Source organism: Talpa europaea, assembly GCF_964194135.1.
Source record: "Talpa europaea genome assembly, chromosome: 15".
NCBI lineage: Eukaryota > Metazoa > Chordata > Mammalia > Eulipotyphla > Talpidae > Talpa > Talpa europaea.
Window position 1 is genome coordinate 4,341,244 of NC_140083.1, and position 26,996 is coordinate 4,368,239.

At 49.2% G+C, this 26,996-nt stretch overlaps 1 protein-coding gene across 1 annotated transcript in view; it reads right to left on the bottom strand.

Annotated features, from left to right (window-relative positions):
- The window catches only part of TNRC6B (trinucleotide repeat containing adaptor 6B), a gene marked incomplete at its 3' end in the record, with an annotated part of 210,335 nt that extends 193,179 nt beyond the window's left edge, over window positions 1-17,156 (bottom strand). The window contains exon 1 of the mRNA XM_084254515.1: window positions 17,128-17,156. The remainder of the gene's footprint in view (window positions 1-17,127) is intronic.
- Between the last annotated feature and the right edge of the window lie 9,840 nt (window positions 17,157-26,996).

Below are 26,996 nucleotides of genomic sequence, written 5' to 3' on the forward strand. Positions count from 1 at the left end.
CACTTTCACCGAGGAACTATTAATTTTCAAAACATGTATTATAATTATAATAACATTTCAAAACTACTCAACAGTTTCAATTGTTTGCAATTTCAATAAACAGCTCTAGAAATAAAATTTATACCTGATGCTAGAACAGAAAAGGTCATTTCCATAGTTTAATGCACAATGAACACAAAATCATTCCAAGTTGGGTTGTGGTGCCTAATCAGAATCTCTCAAACTGTTCCGCAAGTGGTCAAAAGCTGGTTGGCTGAGGAGTGTCACAGGCCAGGAAAAAGTTTCTGTTGCTTTCGTATGTATACTTTTGCACCATTTGGATTTCTGTTTTCCAATAAACATATATTCCTTGTACAAAGGTTTGCTTTTCAGTTTACCATGTTAGCCGATAACTGGAGCGGGCCTTCCAGAGACAGCAGGCTGCTCCTCCTGAAACTTCTTGACCTAAGACCGAACTGAATTATGGGAGCACTGCACATGTAAAGTCTCGTTTTTATTTTTATTACCCCCAGGCACTTCTGAGAGGAGAATGGCGTAGGGAACTATGAGGTTCTTAACATCAAGCCAGAGAAGTGTGGGATGTGTCCTGGGACAGTGACAGCTGCCGAGAGCACCAGGCTTTGTGAAGGGGTGTCCTAATTTCCATTAACGGGCCTGTAGAGAACAGATTTAATCTCATATCCTGTGGAAGAAAAAAGGAAAGCAGGTTTCCATTTTCTGAAGGCAACAAAAGTAATTAAACATCGGAACTAAGAAAGTATAAATAGCGGACCATAATCCACATTCCAAAATCAAAATATTTATGAAAACCACAAGTTCTCTGAATTCATTTGGTGGCAAAAATTTCATCTGAATGTAACTGGCAGCAAATCTGACCTGAAGTGACATGATACTATTTATAGTCTACCCACTAAAGTGAGACGAGTCACAGCTCTGGTTGCCGAAATATTAGTGTATCGGCCTACGAAGGGCTGCCCTGAGTCTCGGGGCATTATGTAACACATGGCAAATGCATCTTACTAGCTTTCTAAAAAAAAAGTTCTGAGTTCCAAATTACAGCTGGCCCTTAGAGTTTCCAATAACAGACTGTGAACCTAAAAATGGATTTTATTAAGAGGGCTGTCAACCTCCACTAAAATCTATCATTTTTTTTTTTCCTAAAAAAGACTCAGATTAATTTGCAATGTTTCTTTCCCTAAAACTTATCACTACTAAAATACTCTATTCTGAATATCCAGAAATCTGTATTATTAGTTAGAATATTTTATACTGTTCATCATCAAACTTTCTGAAGGCAACTTTAAATCACCTTTGGCAGAAGGTGGCAATCGGGATGGGGTAGGAAAAAGTTTAAGCAGCCTCTGTCCACATGCTCTGTCTTTTCTTTCCATGTTGAGTGGGGGACAAGTGACATGAGAGATCTTTTAATCCACCAAAGAAAAACACAGATTTGAAAAGTTAACAAGTACCAATTTAAGTCATTAAAAGAATCACAATCAAAAAGAAGTCAGAGAATCCATGAAGTTATCTAGAATACAAATAAAATCAAGGAATACAAAATGTACAAGAGAAACTATATCCTTTACCCAATTATGTATCAATTCCATTACATGGCAATATAACAAGCAATAACAAGGTTTACAAAACTCAAAAGTCTCATTTTAGAAAGAAAAAATATAAAACCAGATTAAAGTAAGGACTAAGAACCCACAATTAATTACAATGAAGAGTAATTTAGATGATTTCATGTGAAAAAATAGGGAGAGAATGAACATTTTAATAAACAAATACAGTGCTTAGTTGTAAACTCTTGTATGTACATCAAACAAAACTGGTTCATTTTTTTCTTACTAACTCCTGGCCCTCACTCTCTCTCAGCGGAGAGTGGGACGATCTCACAAATGGTATACAGAGCTGGCTCGTAGAACTAGTAAGTCCTGTGTATGGACCTCTCGTGTAACCAGCAAATGCTAAGACAATGCAGCCAACCAAGAACCTCCTTCTTAAGCGGTAGACAGGAAAGCAGCACAAAACCCTTTTAAATAAATGTGTGTGTATGTGGGGGCGGGGGGCACCAGCTCACATTATTTCTGTTTACAGGAAGCGCTCACAAAGTTATACCAAAAGAAACGAAAGGCTGAAAAATAACTCAAAACACTCCTTCAAGCAACACTAGTAGCAAAATTGGGTGTTACTATATCCCGGGGACAAGAACAATGCATCACTACAAGTATAATTTACTAAATTGTGGTTTTCACTCTATGCAGAACACGTGGCCATCAGAATGAGTACATTAGAAGACATCACTGCTATACGGACTCTAAGTTAACTCAATATAAAAATGTGAGACTCCAGGGTAAATCTGGGGTTTAAAAGCCTATCTCAGGATAATAAATCAAAAGAAAATTTTCCCATGGTAATCTTCCTTTTACTTAATACAGAAAAAAAGAGAAAATAAGACAACAACAAGAACTAAAGTACAGAACATCAGGATAAAAAGCAAGGCAAGAGAATACTAAGAGCACCCAACTCTGCTCTAAGGTTTACTACGGAAGAACTGTAAAGCTATAACTCCAGTTAATAAAAAGTGTGAAGTTAAAGAAAATCAACACTGAAAGCTAAAAATCTAAGAATTTAATCCATTAGGAATTATTTTTAAGTTCTTTCTTATTCCTAATGAGGAGTGGGAGTGGGATTCATGGGATCTTCAGGAGCTAAAAAAAGATTATGGGAAAAGAATTTGACCCAGAGATTAAGGCTGCATATAGTGCAATGTATACACCAACCCACTAGGGCCTGTCGCTGGCCCTTGGTTCATGACACAGCAGTTCCAGATTTGAACTAGGTAGGTCATGTGCGCCTACAGTGAAAGACTACAGGTGTGTTTTCATGCTACTGCAATTCAACATCTCACACAAGTAACATTATTATTTATTTATTTTTATGAATCAAACCGTTTTATTTTCTTTCCATTTACTTATGGGCACTTCTTAATCAGTATCTATATGGCTAAACCAATTTGACTCATCAAGTTTGAGTTAATAAAATACCAAAAGCCAAGCCAATTGTCTGTCCATCCCAGCTGATTTTATTTTGGCTATCTGGTTAAACTTACAACGTGACCATGAACAAGTCATTTGGCCTTTCTGAACTTGAATTACATCATCTGACAAACAATAGGATTGACCCGAATGGTCCTTTTTTTAAATTTAAATTTTATTTTTATATTCCCCATACAATTACAACCCCCTTATTTTGACCCCAATCCCTCCTTTCCCCACCCCCCCACCCCCCACAGAGTGTCTCTGGTTCATAGTTGTTTGTTGATTTTGATATTTTCTTTCTCATAGTTATTCTTTTTCCTGGTCCCTTATTTAAGTTTTCTAGATTCCTGCTATGAGTGAGACCATCCGGTATTTTTCTTTTTCTTTTTGGCTTATTTCGCTGAGCATGATCCCTTCCAGCGCCATCCATGTTGCTGCAAATTGCATGTGTTTATCTTTTTTGAATGCTGAGTAATATTCCATGGTGTATATGTACCACATCTTCTTGATCCAGTCATCTATTTTTGGGCATTTGGGCTGTTTCCAAAGCTTAGCTATTGTAAACAGTGCTGCTATAAACATAGGGGTGCAGGTGCTCTTTGGAATTGATGTTTCTGTGTCCTTTGGGTAAATACCTAGGAGTGGAATTGCTGGATCCTATGGAAGCTCTACGTTTAGTAGGTCCAGAAATCTCCACACAGCTCTCCATAGTGGTTGGACCAGTTTGCACTCCCACCAACAGTACAGAAGAGTTCCTTTTTCTCCACACCCTCGCCAACATTTGTTGTTCCTAGTTTTTTTAATATGTGCCATTCTCACTGGTGTGAGATGGTATCTCATTGTGGTTCTGATTTGCATTTCCCTGATGACAAGTGATGTTGAACATTTTTTCATATGCCTGTTGGCTATTTGCATTTCCTCTTTGGAGAAGTTTCTTTTTAGCTCTTCTGCCTATTTTTTTAATGTTTTCTTTTTTTTTTTTTTAATAGAGGCATGCTTTATTTATTTGTTTGCTGGTTTGTTTGTTTGTTTTTGTTTATACATGCACTGGGTACAGTCAGAAGCGCGGGAGGGTGAGAGAATTCACCAGAGCCAGAGCGGAGAGCAGAGCAGGCAGAAGGACCTAAGTACACTGCTGAGGGGAGCAGTGGGCGGCAGGAGAGGTCTGCGCGCCACGTGGGACCCTCCTCCGGTGGCCGGGGAGCAGCCGGGGATCGAACCGGTGCCGCAGAGGCCGCGGGCAGCTTCGCAACCCAGCGCTCAACCACTGCGCCACCGGGGAGGCCCACTTCTGCCTATTTTTTGACTGGATTATTTTCTTTGTTTTTGTTGAGTCTCATCAGCTCTTTGTAGATTTTTGTGATCAGTCCTTTATCATTAATCACACAAGTAACTTTAAATTTAAATGATGGAGTTAATAATGTTGTTACACATCAAAAACAACTGTATATCTTTTACATCACGCAATGAATTTTGACAGTGATCTTGGTTTCCGCACAGAAATTAGTCAACTATCACGATTTATGAGCCATGCAGTTAAGAGTGCAGAATTTAGTGAGCAAGTGTACAAAACTATCCAGGTATCAGTGTGTTTACATAATCAAGCTAGAGAGAGAATATCACATAAAAACAATTTAAGAAACTTTACTAAGAAGCAGTAAGGTAAATAGTAACTGACACTAAATATATATCACTAAACATAGAGACCCTCAAATAAAAGTTATTTTTCAAGACACACAACCTAAGAAGTCTTATGTTCCTCTCAACCAGACTGCCATCACTGACAATATCGCGCAACTGCTATTTCACTTCCAAACCAGTTAATAACTGCCTTATCATGTCTAACTCATTTGAACCCCAAACAATATTACCCAGACAAATCATTTCTCCAGAAGTGAAAAATGACTCTTGGTTGCACCCCAACATCATAATCACCCTGAAAGAATGAAGATTTTCCCCCTACGGAAATTCCAAAGAATATCTCATACTCTAGAAGCAACTCCTAAATAATTCCTCAGATGTTTTAAGAAAAGGCAGAATTTCCACTTCCAGAAAAGATGAAGTAACGGGGAGCAGCCGTATCTGTACACATGAAACAACTAAAAAACCAAACAAAATATATAAAGCAATGATTTTCAAAACCCTGGCCATCTGGCAAGGAAAGACAACAGTCTCTGAATGATGGTAAGTGAGGTTAGCCCTACAATCGCCCCAGCAGGCTGCTAGGGGAGGTCCCCAGGCCACAGGACAGTTGGGGGAACCAGACATAACTCCGAGACCTTCTCTAGTTGAGCAGAGAGGACTGAGTTTCTGGAAAGCCAAGGCAGCTAGAGTTTGCAGTATGAATACGAGAGTGGAGAAGCTGTACAGAAATGTTTTCTGGGGGGAAACTAGGAGCAGGAACACTGATAAGAAACTTCTAATAATCTAGACAGCCTGGAGGTGACTTAGAATCAGGATGGTGGCAACAAAGCAAAAGGAGGGGCCCCCATGATGGAGCCCAAGAGAGTCAACAACCAATAAAGCACATGAAGCAGAGACCCCATTTAAGCCTCTGAAGTAACTTTCTGAAAAGTACCCTGAGCAATAATTTTAAGGTCTAAAAAATAGGACATTACAGGTGAACAAGAGAAAATGACAATTAAATTCACATTTTTAAGTATAGTAAATAAAAGTCTAGAGCACCTCTGCTTCCAAAGCAAACACTGCATCAGTGTTGAGCCTGGCTCCAGAGGGTTAGGCAAGCACATGGTGGTGTTGCTAAGTCAGAAGCCCAGCTCCCAGGTTCTGTGGGGGTGGGGGGATAGGGAGGGGAGGAGGGGGCAAAGATAGGTCCCTCTTTTTTTTTTAAAAAAGATTTATTTATTTTTGGGCCTCCCCGGTGGCGCAGTGGATTCAGCACAGCACTGTAAAGCTGTCTGCAGCCTCTGCAGCGCAGGTTTGATTCCCAGTCAGGGAGATACCCACATGGCGCGACAGACCTTTCCTATCTCACCTGCTGCTCTCGTCAGCAGTGCTTTTGGTCCGTCTGCCTGTTCTGCCCCCTCTGCTCTGTCTCTGGTGAATCCTCTCATCCTCCCCTGCCTCTGACCTGTACCCCAGCTATTGTATAAATAAAAAATAAATCTTAAAAAAATTTATTTATGCATACAAGAACTGGGGTACAGGCCAGAGGTATGAGGGGTGAGAGGATTCACCAGAGACAGAGTGAGGAACAGAACAGGCAGATTGACTGAAATACACTGCTGAGGGGAGCAGCAGGCGAGTCAGGAGAGGTCTGCTGTGCCATGTGGGTGGCTGCTCCCTGGCCGGGGATTGAACTCATGCTGCAGTGGCTGCGGACAGCTTCATAGGTTGCATCTTAATCCCTTGCGCCACCAGGGAGGCCCCAGGGTCCCTCTTTCAAAGCTTTTGAAGCCACCCTTGCTGGCTTGAGATATGATGTCTTTTGCATTTTCATTCTTTTGTTCTGTTTTGTTATTTCTACAAAGAGCCTTTTCATTAAGTCTGTCAGAGTTTCCAAACTCATGTCTCTGGGCCCATCTTTGGACCTCCTCTCTTTAACGCCCCCAGACCACATGCACAGTATTCGGGGAAAACCGTAATTAGCGCACAGTTTGCTTAAGGAGATTGCGCCAAAGAGCAAAACAAAAACATCACAAAGTTTAAACACTTTGGTGGAAAAATACAACAATTTTATAGCAAAAGGTTGATAAAATTGTTGATGAAAAATCATTTTAAAATCTGTTGCCCATGGTACAGCTATGCGGAGAGATTCTATATTTAGAAGTCTCACAAAGATACACATCTGGGTAAAATATCTCCTGTGATTACTGAGCACAATACACCATCAGCAAGATTTTCACAGGAGGAAAAAGCGCCAGTTCCTTGGAGAACTTCCTTTCATCTCTTCCTTTGTGTCTCCTTCCACATCAGAACCCAGTAGAGGCTTCAGACAATTCTCTTGATAACACTAACTTGTTTCTAAGTTAGGATGTTCAGGCCACTTTGTTTTTTGAGGTTCTTAGTATATAGAGTTTTAAAGAAAGACATGTCGAAAATGGTGGTATACTTAACATGTATACATTTAATCATTAATACTTCTAGGGAAAGGATATAATGTAACTACACTACTCACAACATACCAGCTTAATGAACAGGTTCTTTGTCATAAACTACAGGTTATGTGCTCTGGTAACTGGAACATTTAGTTATAATCTGTATTTCTTTCAATTCTGTGAATTTCCCAGACTATTTACACCCATGCCATGGAAACCATTCTGCGGGGTGCTGTAGAGAAGACAAAGTAGTACACATTTCTTCAGAGCTCAAGGTATCCTACATGAGAGCCCCCCACTTCTCCTTCTTCTCTACCTGAACTGCAATGAATGTGCAATGATCATCAATTAGTGGTGGGCACCGTGTTCCCTGCCCCACTGCCATGCAGCTGCCTGAGTGCCAGGTGAAGCAGGTGGGCTAGCAGGGGGAGCTCGTTTCTGTGGCCCGACCTGCACCCTGGTAATGCTGGGAAGGAGATGGGAAGGAGACAGTGGAGGAGAGGCCTGTGGGGCGCTGGCCGTGGCAACTGTTACCTAGATTTGCCCTTTGACTTGGCTCCTTTTGTCCCAGATCTGCCCGGCCCATTGTGCCCGCTTCTTGTAGCTCCGACTAGAAGGTGCTTAGACTTCCAGCAAGCGTTCATGCCAACTCTGTTTGGCTGGACATTTGTCCATGTCAATGAGGGACTGGATCATTGTGGGTAATGTAATGGGAAAATATCCCTTCTTCTCTCTCTATGCTCTCTAGTTAAAGTTCTTTCACACTAAGAGTATACTTTACCTTTGTGTGCATGGCACCCCAGATGCCTTAAGAGTGTGCAAGTCCGGGGGTTGTGGGGTACCCCTCTGTCATGTGCTAACGACTCCATCTAAGACCTGGTGGCCTTGCCCCACTGATTCCTGGCTACGTTCTCCATTCAAGCAGTTTCCATTTTTCTTTCTCTCCTGAATGTTTCCTATACGCCTTATACACCTTAAGATGTGGTCGCCTTTTCAACCTCACTCTGCATCCATTTTCTTTTTTTTTAAAGATTTATTTATTTTTTATTTATTTATTATTTATACAAGCACTGGGTACAGTCATAAGCGCGGGAGGGTGAGAGAATTCACCAGAGCCAGAGCGGGGAGCAGAGCAGGCAGAAGGACCAAAGTACACTGCTGAGGGGAGCAGCGGGCGGCAAGAGAGGTCTGTGCGCCTTGTGGGACCCTCCTCCGGTGGCCGGGAAGCAGCCGGGGATCGAACCAGTGCTGCAGAGGCTGCGGGCAGCTTCGCAACCCAGCGCTCAACCACTGCCTCACAGGGGAGGCCCTGCATCCATTTTCTTCCCTTCCAAACATCTTGAAATAAATTTCACTCACAGCTATCATTCTCCCAACAGCCATTATCTCTTTGGTCCCATAATCCAGGTCAATCAATGAAGATGCAAAATTTGTATCAATGGACATTACAACAGGTTAATGAGCATCTTCCCAGGGTGAGCAATCAAATAAAGCTAACACTAGTCAGTGAACTGCTTGGACACCTATTGATATGTAAAGAACCTTCAAACTGTAGAAATGCTCTGGATAATCCTTTCTGACTTCCTCACTTTCACTGGTTCAGTATCTGGTCATAGAAGGATCAGCACAAACCTCAGGTAATCAAGAGGCTGTTTCCTTTACACTCTGCTCCTACAGATAAGCTTCAAAGAGTCACCTCTTTCTAACTCCACCTGCTATTATTTGCATAGTTACAGGTACTACACTCAAGCAAGTACATTAACTAGAAGCGATAAGCACCATTCTGGTTTTTGATTATCTCCGAGTGGTGCTCTATGATGCCTTTATGAATTCAAATATACAGAATCAGATCACTGTTTCTCAGGTCATTTCCAGTTCTCAAACACAGAATAACCTAAGAGTCTGACTCTGACAAGTTGCAGTCAACCTGTGAATCAGCTGCTGGCCCTGAGCCCCCACCCGCTGCACAGAGCGCACTGCTGTGAGCCACCCTCTCTACGTACTGATACGTTCCTTGTCTCGCTCCGTCTCAAGTGCCTCCTCCTCCAGGCCTGCCGTGAGTGCCACCTTCCCTCAAAAGGCCTTACTGGCTTGCAGTTGTGATGACGGCTTCCCTCCCAACCCTGCCTATTCTTCGTGCGGTCTTTTGTAACCCCTACACCGAACGACACTCGTCTGTGTCCATGTCAGCCTCACCCACAAGGCTGTGAGCTTCTCAGGAACAAAGACCTCTTCTTAACCCATCCTAGTGGGCCCAGCTTCTAATTCAGCCCATGGTGTGCACCCTAACCTTTAGTGAAGTGGCAGTCACATGAGTCTCCAATACAAAAAAGATTTTTTTTTTAAAGATTTATTTATTTATTTATTTATTTATTTACACAAGCACTGGGTACAGTCAGAAGCGCGGGAGGGTGAGAGAATTCACCAGAGCCAGAGCAGGGAGCAGAACAGGCAGAAGGAGCGAAGTACACTGCTGAGGGGAGCAGCGGGTGGCAGGAGAGGTCTGCGCGCCATGTGGGACCCTCCTCCAGTGGCCGGGGAGCAGCCGGGGATTGAACCAGCTGTGGCAGCTTCACAACCCGGCGCTCAACTGCTGCGCCACCGGGGAGGCCCCAAAAAAGATTTTTAAAGGAATAATTGTTCTGATTATTTTTAGTAAGGATGAAAAGGATACTTGGTAAACTCTACGATGACAGAAAAATTTCTCATTTAAAATTTAAGTTAAAATACCCTTTCTTGGGCCTCCCCGGTGGCGCAGCGGTTGAGCGCTGGGTTGCGAAGCTGCCCGCAGCCTCTGCAGCGCCGGTTCGATCCCCGGCTGCTCCCCGGCCACCACCTGAGGAGGGTCCCACATGGCGCGCAGACCTCTCCTGCCGCCCGCTGCTCCCCTCAGCAGTGTACTTCGGTCCTTCTGCCTGCTCTGCTCCCCGCTCTGGCTCTGGTGAATTCTCTCACCCTCCTGTGCTTCTGACTGTACTCAGTGCTTGTATAAATAAATAAATAAATCCCTAACAAACAAACAAATAAATAAATCTTTAAAAAAATATATTCTTTCTGTATAATAAAGTAAAAATCAAAATCAATAAGCAACTATAAACCAGAGACAAACTGGGGGGTGGGGAGAAGGGAGTAGGATCAAAACAAGGGGGGGGTGGGAATTGTATGCGGACTATAACCAAGATGAAAATGCATACATTGTGCAAAAATGAAAAATGATATAAAAATATATAAAATTTAAAAAATATTCTTCCTGTAATCTGAAAAGGTTTACCCATTACAAATGGAAATAAAGAAAATATAGAAAGTAGAGACAATTTTAAAAGACCCTACCTAACCCAATGAATTTATTTAAACTGCTGGAATAACTAAGTTGTTCTTTTTTTTAAGATTTATTTTATTTATTTATGTGTACAAGAACTGGGTGTAGGCCAAAGGTGTGGGGGGGGGCGGTGAAAGGATTCACCAGAGACAGAATGGGGAGCAGAACAGGTGGATCTACTGAAATACATTTCTGAGGGGAGCAGCAGGTGAGACAGGAGCGGTCTGCTGCACCCTGTGGGTCAGCTCCCTCGATAGCACTAAGACTGTAACTCCTGCGCCACCAGGGAGGACCTGGAATGACTGACTAAGTCTTTTAAAATTCTTTCGTAACTTTATTTGGAAAATATTTATTGAGGATCTACTATGTGCAACTTACAGTGCTAGGTACAGGTGACACAAATGTGAACATTAATCAAGCACTTCTGCTCATGTTGCCGTGTTCTAGAATGGAAACCCCACAGAGTCAATGAGCGATTATAGCTGTATTAAATGTGGCACGTATTGAAGAGCAGCAGTCTCCTACTCCGGGGTGGGGGTGATGAGGAATTACTAAAGAAGGACCCTGTATACTGAGTTCTGAGGATTAACAAAGCAGCAATTACTATCAGTGGGGGTAGGTGTGGAGGCGCATATGTTAGGAGACTGAGGGGCACCCAGAAATGAAAAGGTGGGGTTGTTACAGACACACCTCCATTAAGGGGAGGTGTCTTTTTCCCCACCCACTTTTCCTGCAGCTGCCTTAGACTAGCTCCTGGGAACTGGGGTGGAGCTGAGCAGCCAGGTGAAGGTCCCTAGCATGGAAGGCAGAGGGGCTCGGATAAGAGGAGCACGCTCATTGCACCCTGGCCCGGCTGGTAAGGAGACACGTGGAGGAGACATTTGGGAGAGACATGCTGGTGAGACCCGTGGGGAGGCTGACGTGGTATCTCCTTTTGTTCCACTTTTCTGGGACCTGCTTCAGAACCCCTTTCCCATGGTTCCCTGCCCAAAGGTACCTTAGACTTGTGGCAAACTTTCAGGCTTTAGCGGCCCCACTTCAGACCAACCCCCATTTGGCTGGGCATTTGCCCATGAAGGAATGGGGAATATGGGGGATTTATTGGGAAAAATATCCTCTCTTCTCCTCCCTCTATATTCTCACTAAGTCTGTTAAGGTTCTTTCACACTAACAGTCCGCTATGCCTCTGTGCACACAGATGACACGGCCCCATTTTAGAGCATGCAAGTGTGGGCGGTGGAGGGGTGGTCCCTGGGTAGCTGCTGGTCAAGCTAAGACACAGGACAGCGAGGGCAAGGAGGAGACCTTGAGTAGGGAGAAATACACATTTCAGGAGAGAGAAGAGGGTCCACGTGGCAAGAAAACAGGCAGCAAAGGGGAGAATAGCAGGAAATGAGGCAGGGTCTTCCTGAACAAGACAGACCAGGTACCATCTCATGACCTTTGCATTGGGGGAGTGGGTGAAAGGGTTTGGAGGAATATGATCTACATGTGTTTTTAGGAAGATGCTTTATATTTCAGGCATAATGTACAAAAGAGTTATGTAGCTTAGTAAGAGTATTCTTGTTGCAGTTTCAACAATTCAGTGAAAGAAAATTACCTGCTTGCAAAGGAAAAAAAAAACAAAACTGAGGTTCTGCAAAGCTACGTAATTTATTGGAGGTTACTCAGCAAACATTTGAGTGCCCACAATACTTCAGGCACAGTATAGAGATGAATACAACATGGTCTTGCTCCTAAGACACTCACAATCTAGTGGGAGACATCTTGGAACACAACGTAGTACAGAAGACAAGGTAGTGCAGCCCACATAGAAACGAGTAAAGCATAAGGGAGCAGTAAAGCATAAGGGAGCAGCAGTAAAGCATAAGGGAGCAGCAGAGGAATGAAATCTCACCTCTGAGTAAGAGAGACATTTTTTCATACTATCCGCAGTTGTTTATTTTTTTTAGGTTTATTTATTTATGCATATAAGAACTGGGGTACAGGCCAGAGGTGCAGGGGGGTGGTGAGAAGATTTGCCAGAGACAGAGTGGGGAGCAGAAGAGGTGGATCTGCTAAAATACACTGCTGAGGGGAGCAGCGGGCAAGACAGGAGAGGTCTGCTGCACCATGTGGATCATATCCGCGGCCAGGGGTTGAACTCGTGCTGCAGCAGCTGCCGATAGCTTCACAGTGCTGACGCTTAACCCCTTGCGTCACCAGGGAGGACCCAATATCACAGTTTTTGAATGGTCAGTCTATCCCGTTCTTGGAACATGGTGGATATTAAGCAAATGTCTGTAAGACAAACCGCCCAGCTCTCTAAACTCCCAATTCAGAGCCTTTCCAGTAACCCACTGTGCCCCTCGCTCTGCAGGAATACACATTAATTCCATGAAGCTCTTCTTTTGAAGTTGCTTTCAGAGCTTGCTCTCAAACCACAAAAGAAATTAAGTCTCATTAAATGAAAGCCAAACCTCATTTTGACCCAGACAAAAAATTCACAACAATATGTAGGCAGAATTATTCTTTGAAAGGCATATCTTCATTCAGAAGAAATGTTCCTATGAAGAGAATCAAGAAAACCTGCCATATATTCCTTCGCCATTCATGGCCTCAAAGTTTAGTTTGTAATTGGAAAGATAAAACACAAGGAAAGCATTTGCTCATTCTTTTAAATACTTGCAGGCCACCCACTAGCAGTCAGGTCAGGAGCTCTCCTGGGGACACAAAGATGAGTAAAACAAAGATCTGTGTTCAAGGAACTCACAGTCCTGAGGGGAAGTCGCCATCTATCAGGCAGGGGAGCAAGAGCTGCTGATCAGCAGGGACACGTGCTGGTCCTACTTCATCAGGCAACTATTCCCGCTGGTCCGCGCCCAGGCCTACGAACCGTGAAGCAGCCATGGATGACCATACTAACAGATACAGAAATAAGTGCTGTATGAAAGGCAATGACACAAACAAATGGGTGTTAAAAGGGCCCCTAGGGCATGACCAAGTTTAGGGATGGTCTTCAGATCCCTGGGTGCCTGAGAAAGGAAAGTCGGTGTGTTTGGAGAAGGAAGCCACTAAGGGGAACGGTGTTATTCAAAAGGCCAGTGGCTGGCACTACCCAGATGGGGCATTTCAACCACGTGGAGGACGTGGTTTCAAGCTACATGCCCACTACGGTAGCCCCAGCCACATGTGGCCACAGAGCGCTTGCAATGTGGTTAGTCAGAATTGAGATATAGTAAGTGAAAAATATACTCCCGATTTCAAAGATTTAACATGAAAAACAACAAAAAAACACCTCAATGATTTTTTTAACTGATTACATCTTTAAATAGCAATCTGAGGATATATTAAAGAAAATGAAACAGCATGAAAATCAATTTCACCCCTTTCTTTTTTAATGTGGCTACTAGAAAATTTAAAATTACAGCTGTGGCTCCCATTTGTGGCTTGTATGCTACTTCTCTGGGACAGTGCTAGTCCAGAGAGCTGTAAATAACAGGTTAGAGAGTTTAAATCCTCTCGGCAATGAAATGCCACTGAAGGTTTTCTAGCCTAAGCGCCTGTGGTAGATTTGGGGAGGGGGCAGGAAACAGAAACAAAGTACTATTTCAGGAAGCCCAGCAAGGGGGGCAGGCTGTAGGGTCAAGACACTAGAGGCAGTTGTCAAAGTCAAAAGGCTGGTAAATGTCAAAGGGTAAGCCGGCTCAGCTGGAAAGTATACAAGGTCTTTACAAGTCCCCTGCTGGGTGGGGAGTGAGGCAGAAATCAAGAGCAGGGTGATGAGGGGAGAAGAACAGCTGCAAAGCGCTGACCCGAGCCTGGATAACCAAGGTGCAGCACTCTGCGGCCTCAGCAAGCTCGGGCGCGGTTTCTAGTAGACAGCCTCTGGCTCAGTGATCCAGGCTCCCAGGCAGGGGGACAATTCAGAAGAACGGGATGGGCGTCCTCCTCAGCAGTCTGGTGGACCTCTGTATGGAAGGGCCTCCAGCACTGGAACAAGTCCCAGGGCAAGAAGGAAATAGGCAAGGCTAGCAGAAGCTATGAGACTAATAAATAACAAAGCAAAAGCCAGACTCAACACAGCAAACAAATATTTACTGGAGGTTTGCTGGATGCCTGGCATTCGCTAGGCTTTGGAGACACGGGACCCAGGACAGACACAGGTGAGAGTCCTGAAATAGCAAAAAGCCAGAGGCCTAAGGGGGGGGGGGGCAGGGAAAGCCCCTCAGAAGAAGTAGCACTTTAACATTAAGTTGGGGGGGGTAGGAGGAGTTGGGGGCAGTTGATGAGCAGACCAAGTCAGGAGAGTGGTAGATACACAAACCTCCAGGCTGGAATGGGCTTAGGTAATTCGAGGAACTGATGCCCCAAAAGGTAAAAAGGGCAGTATGATGTTAGAAAAAGGTGGCTTTTTTTTTTTTTTAAAGGGGGCATCAAAAGGGGTAACACCCGGAAGTTTTGGTGAGTGACGGAAATGTTCTTTACCGGGACTGCGGTGGTGTTAACATTCACAGAAATGTAACAAAGTTAGTGCTACTGTACATTATTTTATAAACAAACATTTTAAAAAAAACTGTGGGGAAGTCACTGGATTGACTAGTGCAGGGAAAGCCTGAGAAGATGCCCTGGCAAGTGTATCCATTAGGCAACTGGTAATTTTGGAAAAAGCCTCACTGAGTGGGGAGGTGAGGTTGGGAGCCAGGCTTCCAAGGTCCAAAGAATGACTTGGGCAGGGCAGGGAAGCGGCCAGGACAGCTGCATTTTTCAGAACTCTGGAGGTGAAAGGAAGAACACAACCATAGTTGCTCAGATGAGCAGAACTAGATTTAGCCAACTGGAACATATTTCCAAGACCCTATGAGCTGCTTCATTTAAGTCATCTTCTAGAGCATGGATTTTTGCACATGAATTATTCACATTCTCATCGTCCCATTAAACTGCACATTTCTACTACTAACATGAACCTGAAGTCATTACCTTTTAAATTCTGCTCCCTAGTTAGCTAACATTTACTGTATCCCTCTTATGTGCCAAACAACATGCCAGACTCAAAGTAATGCCTGGTGGATGGAGGAGCACATGGGAATGATTTATCACAGCAGCAAGGGATGTGAAATCTCTACATTTTGGTGTCCTTTCTGCCTTTCTTCCTCTGGACAACCCAGGGGGGCAAAATGGAACAAGCACAGGCTTTGAAACCAGACAGACTTGAGACTAAACCTGTGCCCTTGAACTTCCTAGTTGTGGTTTTCAGAGGTTATTTTTCTTCTCCCTAAAGCAGTAATGATAGCAAGGATTAAGGGGGAAATGTGAAGAGGCTGACATATGGTAAGCATGCAATAAATGTGAGCTAACATTACGACCATTTGTACAAACGGTATCGCTCTGATTTGAAAACATTCTAAAGTGCTCCCATTCAAATAAGGGAATTTTTTTTTTCAAGGGCATGACATTTCAGTGATCTTAGCAAAGCAGTACGGGAATTTATTTCATTTAATTCCGATCAGAAACTGCTGTTCAGTGATGATGTCTGGGACAAGCGCTTTAAAAAATGGTCAAGGAACAGAAAATACAATGGCATTGGTTTTATCATCACCTCACTCCAGGGGGAAAGTCGATCTGACGGGTGCCGGATACAGGCCTCGGCGTAGGGACTTACAACCTCATTCATAGCCCTCCTGCCACTGTAAAGGTGCGAGACAATGTGCTAGAAGTTCTGTTTTTTAAGAGGTATTTACATAACACTACCAAGAGAACACAGTTTCAAAGCCAAGATCACCAAGGCTTGTCCAATCAATGGGAAATAAACATCCCACTGCGATGCCCCACAACGTCGGAGGAAACAGCCTTTCCTGCTCAACTTTCCCCAGACGCCGAGCTGGAAGATGCCCACCCCACCTGGCGCTGTCTGCTCGCCCGCCGCGAGGGAGGGATGGGGGGCGGGGGGGGGGCAGTAATGACGTTTTACTCGCTGACTGGAGAAGCCTCTCTGGCCAATTCTGTGGTATCACTTGGGTTTCTACATCGTCACAGAAATGCCCACCTCGAAATTCGCCCCGTCCCTCGCTCGACCTCCAGCCCCGAGGCGGAAAAAGTAGTAACACCCCGAAGACCCGCGAGCGAGCCGCGGCGCCGCAGGCCGGAGGAGAAGGCCGGGCTGGCCCGAGGGCGCCGGCCCGGAGGCCGCGGTCGCCGGGGGTCCGCCGCCACGACGGCGCCTCCGGCCCCCGCGCCTCACACCCGCCGCCTCGAGACCAGGGGGGCGGTGGCCGCGGGCCGCGCACCCCCGGGGCTGCCCCAGCGCCTCCCTCCCCGGCAGAGCCGGAGCCGCCCGTGACGGGGGCCCGCGCGGGGCTCCGGGGGGGACGCGCGGGAGAGGCCGGGCGCGCAGCCGCGTCGCGCGAGCCCGGCGCCCCCGCCGGGTGGGGGGCCGGCCGCCCCGCCGCGGGCCCCTCCCGGCCGCGGCCCCGGCGCCCGGAAGCCCGGCCCCGGCTCCCACCTGCCGGCGCGTGACGCGCGCCCGCCGGCCCCTCGGGGACCCTCCCCGCCGCCCGCGCCCCGCGCGCCCCCCGCCCCCGCCGCCCCGCGCGCTCACGCCCCCCGGCCCGCGCGCCCGCTCGCGCCGCCTCGGCTTGACAGGCCGCCCGCGCCGCGCGCGCCCGCCCGCGGGGCCTCGCCCGCCCGGCAGCCCCGCGCCCGGGGGGGCCCGTCCGTCCGCACTCACCGCCCGGCCGCGCCGGCTCCGGGGCGCGCGTTCCGCTGCGAGGCCCGGCGAGGCGAGGCGCGGCGCGCCGTCCCCGCTCCCCCGCCGGCGACGCCGTCAGCGGGACCGAGGGGCGCGGGGGGCGCTCCCTCCCGCTTCACCTCCCGGAGGCGCGGGGACCCCAGAAACTAAAAACAAAATAAACAAACTTTCCCCTCCGCCTCCCTCCCCCAAAACCACAACACAAACACTCGAGGGCCCGCCCCGAGCCCCGGCGCATTGGTCGGCGGGAGGGTGCTCGCGGCTCTCACTGGCTGGCCTTGGCGCCCGTCAAGCTGCGGTTCCGCCCCTCCGGTGCCGCGCCGCTGCCGTCGCCCCTCATTGGCCAAGGGCTTCCCGTTTGACGAGCGCGGATTGGCCGAGCTGCCTGCGCCAATCACCCGGGGACACACCCCCTCGGCGTCCCGGAGGCCGCTTCCTCGGTCGCGCGCCCGGAGAGGCGAGGGGGGCCTAGAGCATGATGGCGGCCGGGCGCGCCGCGCGCAACCATCGTCTTTTCCGTTTCTCTTTTATTTTTAGCGCACGAGGGCCTCGCCCCGGCTCCCGCCGCCCCGGGCGCGCCTCTCCTTCCAGTCCTGCCTCTTAACGGGCTCGAGACGCGCCGGCTCCTTGATTTATCCCCTCGGCGCGCCCGGCGCGGGCAGCCGCGCGTCATTGGGCTGAGGGGCCGCCACTCCCGCGTCAGCGCCGCGGACGATTGGCAGAGCGGCGAGCGAACCGTCCGGCAACAAGGCCCAACGCCATTGGTGTGACGCCACCGAGCTCTTTCCCGAGGCCTTATTGGCCGAGGGGCGCAGGCGGTCGGGGTGGCGAGGCGGCCCTGGAGTGTGGCGAGGGGGCGCGGGGCGCCCGGCTGGCGGGGGCAGGGGTGACCGCCGCTTCCTGCTGCCCACGGCGGGCCAGCGGCTACACCGAGCTCTTTACAGGTGTAGCTGGTTAAATCTGTGAGTTTGACGATGGCATTTTGCAGGTGGGGAACTAGAGCTCCAGAGAAGTTAGGAAACCTGCCCAAGGTCATCCAGCTAGAAGGACAGTAGTTGGTGAACCCCGCATTTGGCCTGAGGTTTGTCGTGACCCTCCCTTAGCCCAGAATCTGCCAGGCGACCCAACAGCTGAACGTTTCGTTCAGAACCCGGATACCTCCACTGGTTTCTGGACAACACTGTTGGGGACTAAAGCGAAGGCGAGGTTGTCGTCGCCTCGGCCTCTGCCTCCTCTCCAGTACTCGGTCCTCCCCACCCTAAATTAAACAGTCTCGGTGTTTCCTGGCCAGAAGCCCATTAGCCTTTATGTTCATTTTCGCAGCTTGATACATGGACATTTCTACATTTCTACCACTCTGCCAAGCCTGTCCCCCCAACCCCCACCCATCCCTCTCCAGCTCCCTCTTTGGATAGAGTCCTTGAGAGCTAGAAATAAGGAGAAAGGGAGATAATGCATCGCTTTAAAAATAAATAATTTATTGCATGCAAATGGAACAGCCCTTGGGCTCCTGGAAAGCTTCCAGGGTAGCCCCCTAAGCTGTTTCAGGACGTGTGCTCCTGGCTCCTGGCCATCGGATTCTTTCTCTGTGGCAGCTTTCAGTGAAGTAAATTCAACATTCCAGCCAGGGGAGGGCAGAATGTTTCGGACCCGCTGCCTGAGAGCCAACTCCAGTCTCCGGGACTGGAGCGATGATCTCCAGGAGCACAGTGCTGGACTCCAGCCTGCATTCCGTTTCAGATCATTAACATTTTACCATCCCAAATCCCCATGCCCTGTATCTTCAATGGGATTGCAGCCCTTGTTTTGCTTCCTGATCCAAGCTGTTGTGTAACCTCATTGGCAATGCTTTAATAATAAAATAACCACTGTAACAGTAATAATGCTCAACACAGCCTTTCAGGTGAGGAAGACAGGGCATTTCACAAACATCAATGAAGATTAAATGGCAGTTATTTCTAGGGCGACTGCCAGCAGAAGGACAGAAGAAAGATCATGAGTCATCTTCTATAAAGGCCCTGAGAACCAGGATCCTTACAGCGACATGCACAAAACCCAGACTCACATTCCAATATGGGGGTTCTGAAATAGAAAACAGAATGAATGAGAAATGTTTGTGGTCCAAAACCTTCCTAATCATCATAACTGGTTCTGTGTACCTCTGTTTAAATCCTTAAACTAGTATCTGATTTATAGTTTATTCAGGGACACAGCTCAGTTGTAAGTTCCTTGAAAACCAATGGTTTCGCTCTCATCTTTGTATCCCTTAAATTGCTCTGATGATAAAAGGTTCCCAAATAATTTTTCAGTAAAGTTTTAGTGAGACTGGAAACACTCTCCTAAAGTTCAGGGGCCACACAGGTGAATAAAACACCTCTACCTTCAGGGACCTCAGTCTAGTGGGGGTGGCCAACAGGTAAACAGATAATCGTGGTGCTGATTACTGGAAGAACATGGAGGGATCAAGACTCAGTCCTGAAGGGAGAGGGATGACTTCCCAGAGGGAGTGACATCTACAAGAAGAACTAAAGGAGGAATTGTGGCTAGCTAGTCAAAGGCAGGTGACTGATGTGTGGGGATCTGCCACCTTCGCTTTCTGGGCCAGGGAGAAGGATAGGAATGCCTGGAAGTCACCCAGACTTCTTTTCTAATTTTTGTCTTTGGCTATCTGTCCACTCCACTTCATTGTGCTTTCCTACCATCCCCGCCCCCCCCCCAAAAAAAAGAGAAAGCTGGGAAATAGACAGTGTTAGTTAGCCTACTTGAGAATAGGTAAACCATTTCCAAGTAAGCGTTCCATTATTCTGATTATAAAAGTGACACTGAGTGAAGATGTCAGATAATCCAGTCAGTTTTAAAAGTGAAAGCGCCCCATAATCCTACTCCTAGATTAAACCACCACAAAGGAGATCTTCCCAGATGCTCACGAATAGACCCAACTTCTTCCAGCAAAGTGGGTGTGGTTTAGAGTCTTGTCTGCCCTCCCCCTGCTCTCCTTGCTCAAAACTACAGCTTGGATGAAATCAGTCCTCACTTTCTATACTTTTGGGAAGGAAGCCAATAAATCAACCAAATATTTACGGTGGAGGATGAGGTTTTCCATTTCCTGTCGAAGCAAATGACAAATGACCACCTGCCCCAGGACTCTGGGGCCTACTTGCTCAGCCCAGTGGAGTCCATGAACTCTGGGGAGGAAGCGGGTTGCTGTCCCCACTGGCCTGGCACTTGCTTGGGTGACTGTGGAGTCCATCCATGACCTGCAAGGCAGCCCAGGGCAGAGAATGATGAGCCGGGGGGCCTGCCTGTGTTCGCTGTCTTGTTCCCCCTCTGCCTGCTACTTGGGGGAGATATTTTTGTGTGTGTTCCAGCTCACCCAGTTTTGAGAGTACAGAGGTTCGGTGTGGGGCCCTGTGCAGGCCGAGGGTGGCTCGTTCTTGGAGCGCGCTGCTATTCTTAGAGCTCTGTATATGGTGTTCTATACTGTTGGCGTTTGGCTGGAGGGGAAGGCAGATTTAATGAGTGATAGCTACTTTGGATGACTACCAAAAGTGCTCCAAGCAACAGGCCTGCCTTTTTTTCCCTCGAGAGACTGTTCTGTGATCCCTGAACACATTGCATTGGCCTGGACAAAATCCAAGGCAATGGGAATTTCTGCGAACAATTCTGCAATGACCCACACGCATGGGGTGATGGAGCCAGCTGGGGCCGTTCCAGCTCCGATTTCTGTGGCACACAGCACTCCCTCCACCCTCAGCACTGGCCTCTCCTTGCTATGAGATGCTTTAAAGTGCTTGTAAAGCATTCTTCAATTCTCCAAAGGTATAACCATGGGAGGGAGACTCTGTAAAGGTACCTAGTCCAAAAGACAAGAGGACAGCTGACAGCTGATACTGCTCCCTAGTGGGTGTGGCCCCAGCCAGGCCAAGCTTAGTGGGGGAGGGGAGCTTCTAGAGGGTGCTGATTACAGAGGCCACACTCATAGCATTTATGACAAGTCTGGTAGCATTTATTGTGCAACCCAGCCCTGTGACAGATGCTGTGCCTATCTCAATCGCCTCTCATTCTTTAAGGCCACACTTCCTGAAATGCTCATCAGTGAAGCAGCAATCACTGGACCCCCCTGTGTGCGGGTTAGTGGGAGACCCACAGGGGACTCATAAGAGAACCAGGATCTGGCTGTTCATAATAACCACCCCAACACTTGCTGTGTGCCAAGCACTGTACTGAGGGTTTCACGTGGGTCCTAGCAGTTAAATCTTTGCCACAACTGTGGTTTCTCCACTTTCCGGATAGGGAAACTGAGGCATCGAAGGGCTAACTTGATCACTCCAGGTCATTAGCTTGCAATTGAACCCAGGCAGTCTGATTCCAATGACTAGATTCTTTTCCAGGCTGCTGTGTGGCCCCTGCAATACCTACCTTGAGAAGGCCACAGTGCCCAGGGGGGCAGCCAGCTCCCATGGCCTTCTTGCCTTTTCCCCTACAGACTCAGGGAAGGAGGTGCTCAGTTACTGCCTCTGATGGTCCTCCCTCCGCTTTCAAACAGGCTCCCTCCTGGCCGCCCTTTTTCCTTATCTCAGCTTCTTAAATAATGGCCTGTGATCATCTCCTCCATCAACTCTCTGTTGAAACTCATTTCTCTAAGCTCCTCTGTGACCTCTTTGTGGCCAAGAGCCAAGAGGCTTTCGCTCAGGCCTTGTTTCCATGGCTTCACCGCTACGTTTTACTCTGAGAATCTTCTCTCGGCTTCCCAAAATAGCCAGCTTTCCTCCTACCGCTACAACTGTTCATGCTCTTTTTCATACCACCTCTCTCTCTAAGCTGCTTCCAAGGAGTCTGTCTGCTCTGCTCTTTGGGGATGTGAGGATGGGGCGGAAGCCTGGGTCGTTGTCCTGCCTTCACCTCAAAGGCTGCCATTTGCCTCTCCCCACCCCAGCCCCCTGGCTGTGGGACGTTGTACAAATCACATAAACTGTGGGCGCTGCTGTTTCCTCATTTCTCAAATGAATATAATGAATCAGCTTCATCTATCTAGGCTCTATGCTAAAGCCTAACATTTTCAAGCACATGCTATGCCAGGCAGGGCCAGCCTCATAATTTGCCAGACCTGGTGCAAATTAAAAGCCAGGGCTCCTTGTTGAAAAATTATTAAGCATTTCAGACAGGAAGAGCAGAGCATGAAACCAAATGTGGGGCCCTTTGCTTTCTGAGTGTGGGGCCCCCTGGGACAGTGTGGGGTGCATGCTCGTGTAGACAGCCCTGGTGCCAGGCACTGTCCTGGGAATTTTATCATTACCTTATGAGGGAGATACAGGTAAGGCAGACAGAGCTTAAGAAAATGCCCCAGGTTTTTCACTGGTGCAACTGAGAAAAGGAACCATTGGTGGAGGATGTGGTGAGGTCCACACAGTGGAAATGGGTCCCTCCGGGTGGCTGGCATCCTCTGAGTGCTCTCACCCAGAGGAGGAGAAAAAGGTATGCCAGCTGGCCACGAGGTGTCAGCATTTCTCTGCGCTGCTTCCAGCCACTGGTGCTCTGTCTTCCCAGGAGGCACAATCAGGAGTTGGGGTTCTGAATCCAAACCCCACACCGGCCCAAGCTTCTCCCCGTCCATCTGGGGAGACAGCAGGGCTGCGGTCACACAAGGCGAGCACGGGGGCGGGCGGGTGGGGGGGGAGGGAAGCATGGGAGGGGCCTGCTAGGTGCAGGCGGGCAGGCTTTCCCTGATGTACTGTTTCCTTGGTTTGGACTCCATTTGTGTCTTATAATTAGATGAAGGAGTCTCTGTGCAAATCACAATTATTTATTGTACCAAAAACTACCATTCAAGAAAGTGGTGCGACTTTTGCACAACCAGAGCAGGCTGGGGCCTCTTCCGCACCCAAACCTACACCCTGTGAGCTGCGTGGGGCTGGCCTGCTACAAGGGAGGTGCCTGCCAGGCAGAGCAGCTCCCAGATGGCATCTCTGGGGGTATCCTCTGCCTTTCTTTTAAAACCTGGACCTTGACAATTCCTGGGGGTGTGGCGGGGGGCGGGCAGTGAGTCCTGTGTGCCTACTATTTAGCAAGGAGCAAGAGCTGAACCCCTGGAGAGAAAGTCCTAAGAGGGAAATGCAAACCTTCACCCGCTGGTGGTTGAGCCCCATCTGGTAGCCACCGTGCCACCTCTTTGTTCCCCAGATTCTGGCAAGCGGCACCGAAAGAAACCAAAGTTGAGAATGGGAAGCAGCAGCAGGGTCATTTAGCTAAAAAGGGGCAAAGAGGGGATTCCCTGCTGAGCCTGCCATTCTGGAGACTCCTGCCATGCCGCCATGGGCCTCAGCTAAGCTCACGGCCACCACGTGTACCCCCCACACTCCCAACCCCCTTAAATCTGCCAGCTCCACCAGCACCTTCCTCACTGGCCATTCATCCCCAGGCCCGGCACACAGTAAATGCCACTGAGTGAACAAATGAATAAAGCCTCTCCAAGGGAAGAAAGAGCCTTTCCTTGTTCAACCACCCACTTCCAAGACCTGCCAGGAGAGACAAACCAAGGAGCCCAAGAGAATCCCACCCCAGGGGGAGGCCTGGCTCCTGCTTCTCAGTATACTCTTCCTTTGCTGGTGCTGAGGGGACAGTGGCCTCTGTGGCCACACCCCCGGTTCCCAGTTGAGTCCTGTGTGGACGCACCATCGGACATACCCATGTCCGGCAGCAGGAGTGAAGGCAGGGAGCCTCTGCACACATGTTCTCACCTTTTCTCCGGTTTTCTATGATGTGGACATCTACTCCCAGAGCTGCTTTTCAGTGGCTGCAGAACAATGTCAAACTTCAGCCCCATTTCTGGATGAGAACGTCCCTGGCTGGTGGCCAGCTGAGAAGCCACAGGAGGCAGTGAAAGTGCCCTCACAGGGTGCAGAGAACCTGACTCCAGCCCTCCCCAGGTCTTAATGGGTGACTGTGGACAAACGTCCTCATGTCAAGACACACCTCTTCTGCCTGCTCGGGCGTTAAGCCTTTGAGAGGAAGCATGCAGCCCTGGGAGGCCCCTGGTGGTCAGGGAGGCCTGCGGACTGGGGCCCACTGTGTTTGGTGTGACCGGAGATGAGGACAGTCCACTGGGACACAGGCTGGAAGGAGACGCCTCCCAGCATAGAGTTCCATCAGGAGGGACTTTGATAAACGTAGTTGTTAGGAAGTTCAAGAGTGAGAGCACGACTTCTTTTGGCTCCCAAGGATGGTCTCAGGAGCCAGAACATGTCTGAAAGGGCCGCGAGCAACCCTGGGGCCTCTGACACAGCCTGAGCCTGTTGGGCTGGCTTGTTTGTTGCTGTATCACAGGGAGTCAAGTCTCCAATCATCTCACGTAGCCATACTGAGCAGGAACTGTGGCTCCAACAGTGGGCCGGACAGAGCAAGCTCAGGAATCCCTGGACAGAGTGGGTGACAGTAGTTCTGGGGAGCGGCCAGAGTGACCTCTGAAAGCAGAGACTCGCAGGGTTCAGAGTTTCACAGGGAGGGCCGGCACCCAGCTCTGTCAGGCCTCTGGCTGAGTCATCACTCAGCCCCGCACTGCACCTGCCTCCTCCCGGCCTTCGCTCAGGTACACATCCTCTCAACCTGGGCTGCCTGTTCTGCACCAAACCTCCGACCCAGGAACAGCAGCCTTCCATCACTGTGACAGCTGCCCGGCCCCCCGGCAGGGTGTGTGACTGGCGCGCAACCAGATGTTGAGCTGCTTCCACGTGGCCCGGCGGATCAGCTGTTGAGAGGGTCCTGCTTGGAGCCTGCTCGGGATGTGGCCTCACTCCAAGTGGCGCTTCCCACTTGGCCTGCCAGGTGTGTGGGAGTCTGTGCGCCAGCCCTGCTGCCTCTGGAGGGGGGCATTCAGGGTGCAGACGGACGTCCGGTGGTGCTTCCCATGCAAGCGTGAAGAGACCGAGGGTGGGGACGGTCAGGAGGGCACACGGCAGGGCTAAGCGGGGAAAGCAGATGTGTGTACATAAACACACCTGCTCCAGGGAGTGCCGGGCCAGGCCGTGAAGAGTGAAGCCGGGTGAGTGGAACAGAGAGGGGAGATGGTGATGTCAGTCCGGGGAAGCAACCCCTTTGGTGCGTGGTCAGCTAGCCTCTCCAGGCCTAGGCGGGTGGCGGCACAGGGGACCTCTCCCGGGGGACGGTGTTAGAGAAAGCCCTCCAGGAAGGGCAGCAAAGCACAGCAACATTGGTGCCAGCTGGGGCCATTCCACGGTCAGGGGACACTTGGCAATGCCTGGGAACATTTTTGGTGGTCTCACCCAGAGGGGTGCTCCTGGCGTGTAGTGGGCAGTGGCCAGAATGGCTAGGCAGCCTGCAGGATGTAGGAAGGCGGCCCCTCCCACTACAGAATCTTGGGGCTCCAAAGTGTCACTAATGTTGAAGTCTGAGCTAGAGGACCAGGCTCAGATCTGCCGGTGATGTGATGTGGGATTTGGGGAGCACCGTGTACCTCCTGATCTTAGGAGTGGGGTCCATGACACCTGTGCTGGTCACATGGCTTTGTGATGCTCCATCCCCAGACAGAAAAGCTGTCAACTTTGGGAAGGGCTCTTTCCGAGCTGTTCTTAGTTTGAAACCTGCCTGTGATTGCAGTGTCTAGCAGGGGACGGATGCGCAATTAAAAAAGAGAAAAGCAGCCTAGGAAGAAATAAAAAGCTGCTTTCTCTGATCTCTCTCAAGGCCTCTATTTTCTTTTAGCCTTTCCATGAGGTTCTATACGGGCAGAGGGGGTGGTGTTAGCAGAGATCATCGCCAGGCACCCCCACAGGAACAGAACGGCTGACAAAGCAGGATGTGTTCCCTTCAGGAGTTTGTGCTTCCTGCCCTCATGGAGCAGGGAAACAGCAGCCCTGGAGCTCACCTTTAGGCACCTCTGTCAGGGAGGTCAGCCGCCCCAAGGCTCTGTGTTGGTAATGCTCCACCTGCAGAAGCTGGACTCAGAGTGGGCAGCTTGGGGGTGGGGGTGGGGGGCAAAGCTGGGGCGCCCCCCTGAGAGCGAGCAAGCTGGCAAGGGAGCAAGCGAGGTCTTGAGATCTCGTCCCTGCTCCTCCCGGAGCCCTGCCCACACACTGCGGTGGCTGTGAGGGACCAAGGGCACCCTTGGCCTTGGCATCCAACTGGGAAGGCCAGATGTTCCCTGAGATTTGATGAGAGCGAGTGTTTCACAAGTTCTGTGCAAGAGCCGGAACAGAGGGCAGACAGGAGGCAGGGCGAGGTGGGCTGGAGCTCAGGCAGAGAAGCAGATGTTAAGGGCCGAATTTTATGACTGCAGATCCTCAACCATCAGGAGACAGCTGACTCTTTCCCAAGCATTTCAGAGCTGGGTGTGGGGAGGGGAGGCCATCTTGCCCAAACCTCTGCATGCAGGGTGGGGGGGGTGTGAGGGCGGGTGGGGGGGTGAGGAAACAGCCTGGGGGAGAGAAGCCTGGGGCCCTCGCTCTTCCCAGCTCTCTGTGGCTTCCTCTTCAACATATGGTCTTCCCACCCGCCCTTGGTTTCTAGGAAGAGAGGGAGAATAGCCCCATTTTGGCACATGGAGAAACTGGGGCAGGAAGGCAGGTCTGGATCAAGGCCTCGGTGACTGGGGACTGGGCTGGGCCCCCAGGGCAGGGGTGGGAGTTGGCCTGCTGCGGGCAGGCCGGGAGAGGAGCCGGCTGTGTAGGCAGGCCTGGCAGGCAGTTGCTTGGGAAAGGCTCCCCTCCCGGGGTGCCTTCCTTGTTCCCAGAGGTGTTCTCCAGTCTCACTGAGGATGGTCTCTTCCCCCCACTGCAGTGTGCTCACCTCAGCACCCCACGCCCCATTTCCCAGCTCTCCCCTCCTTTGTGACC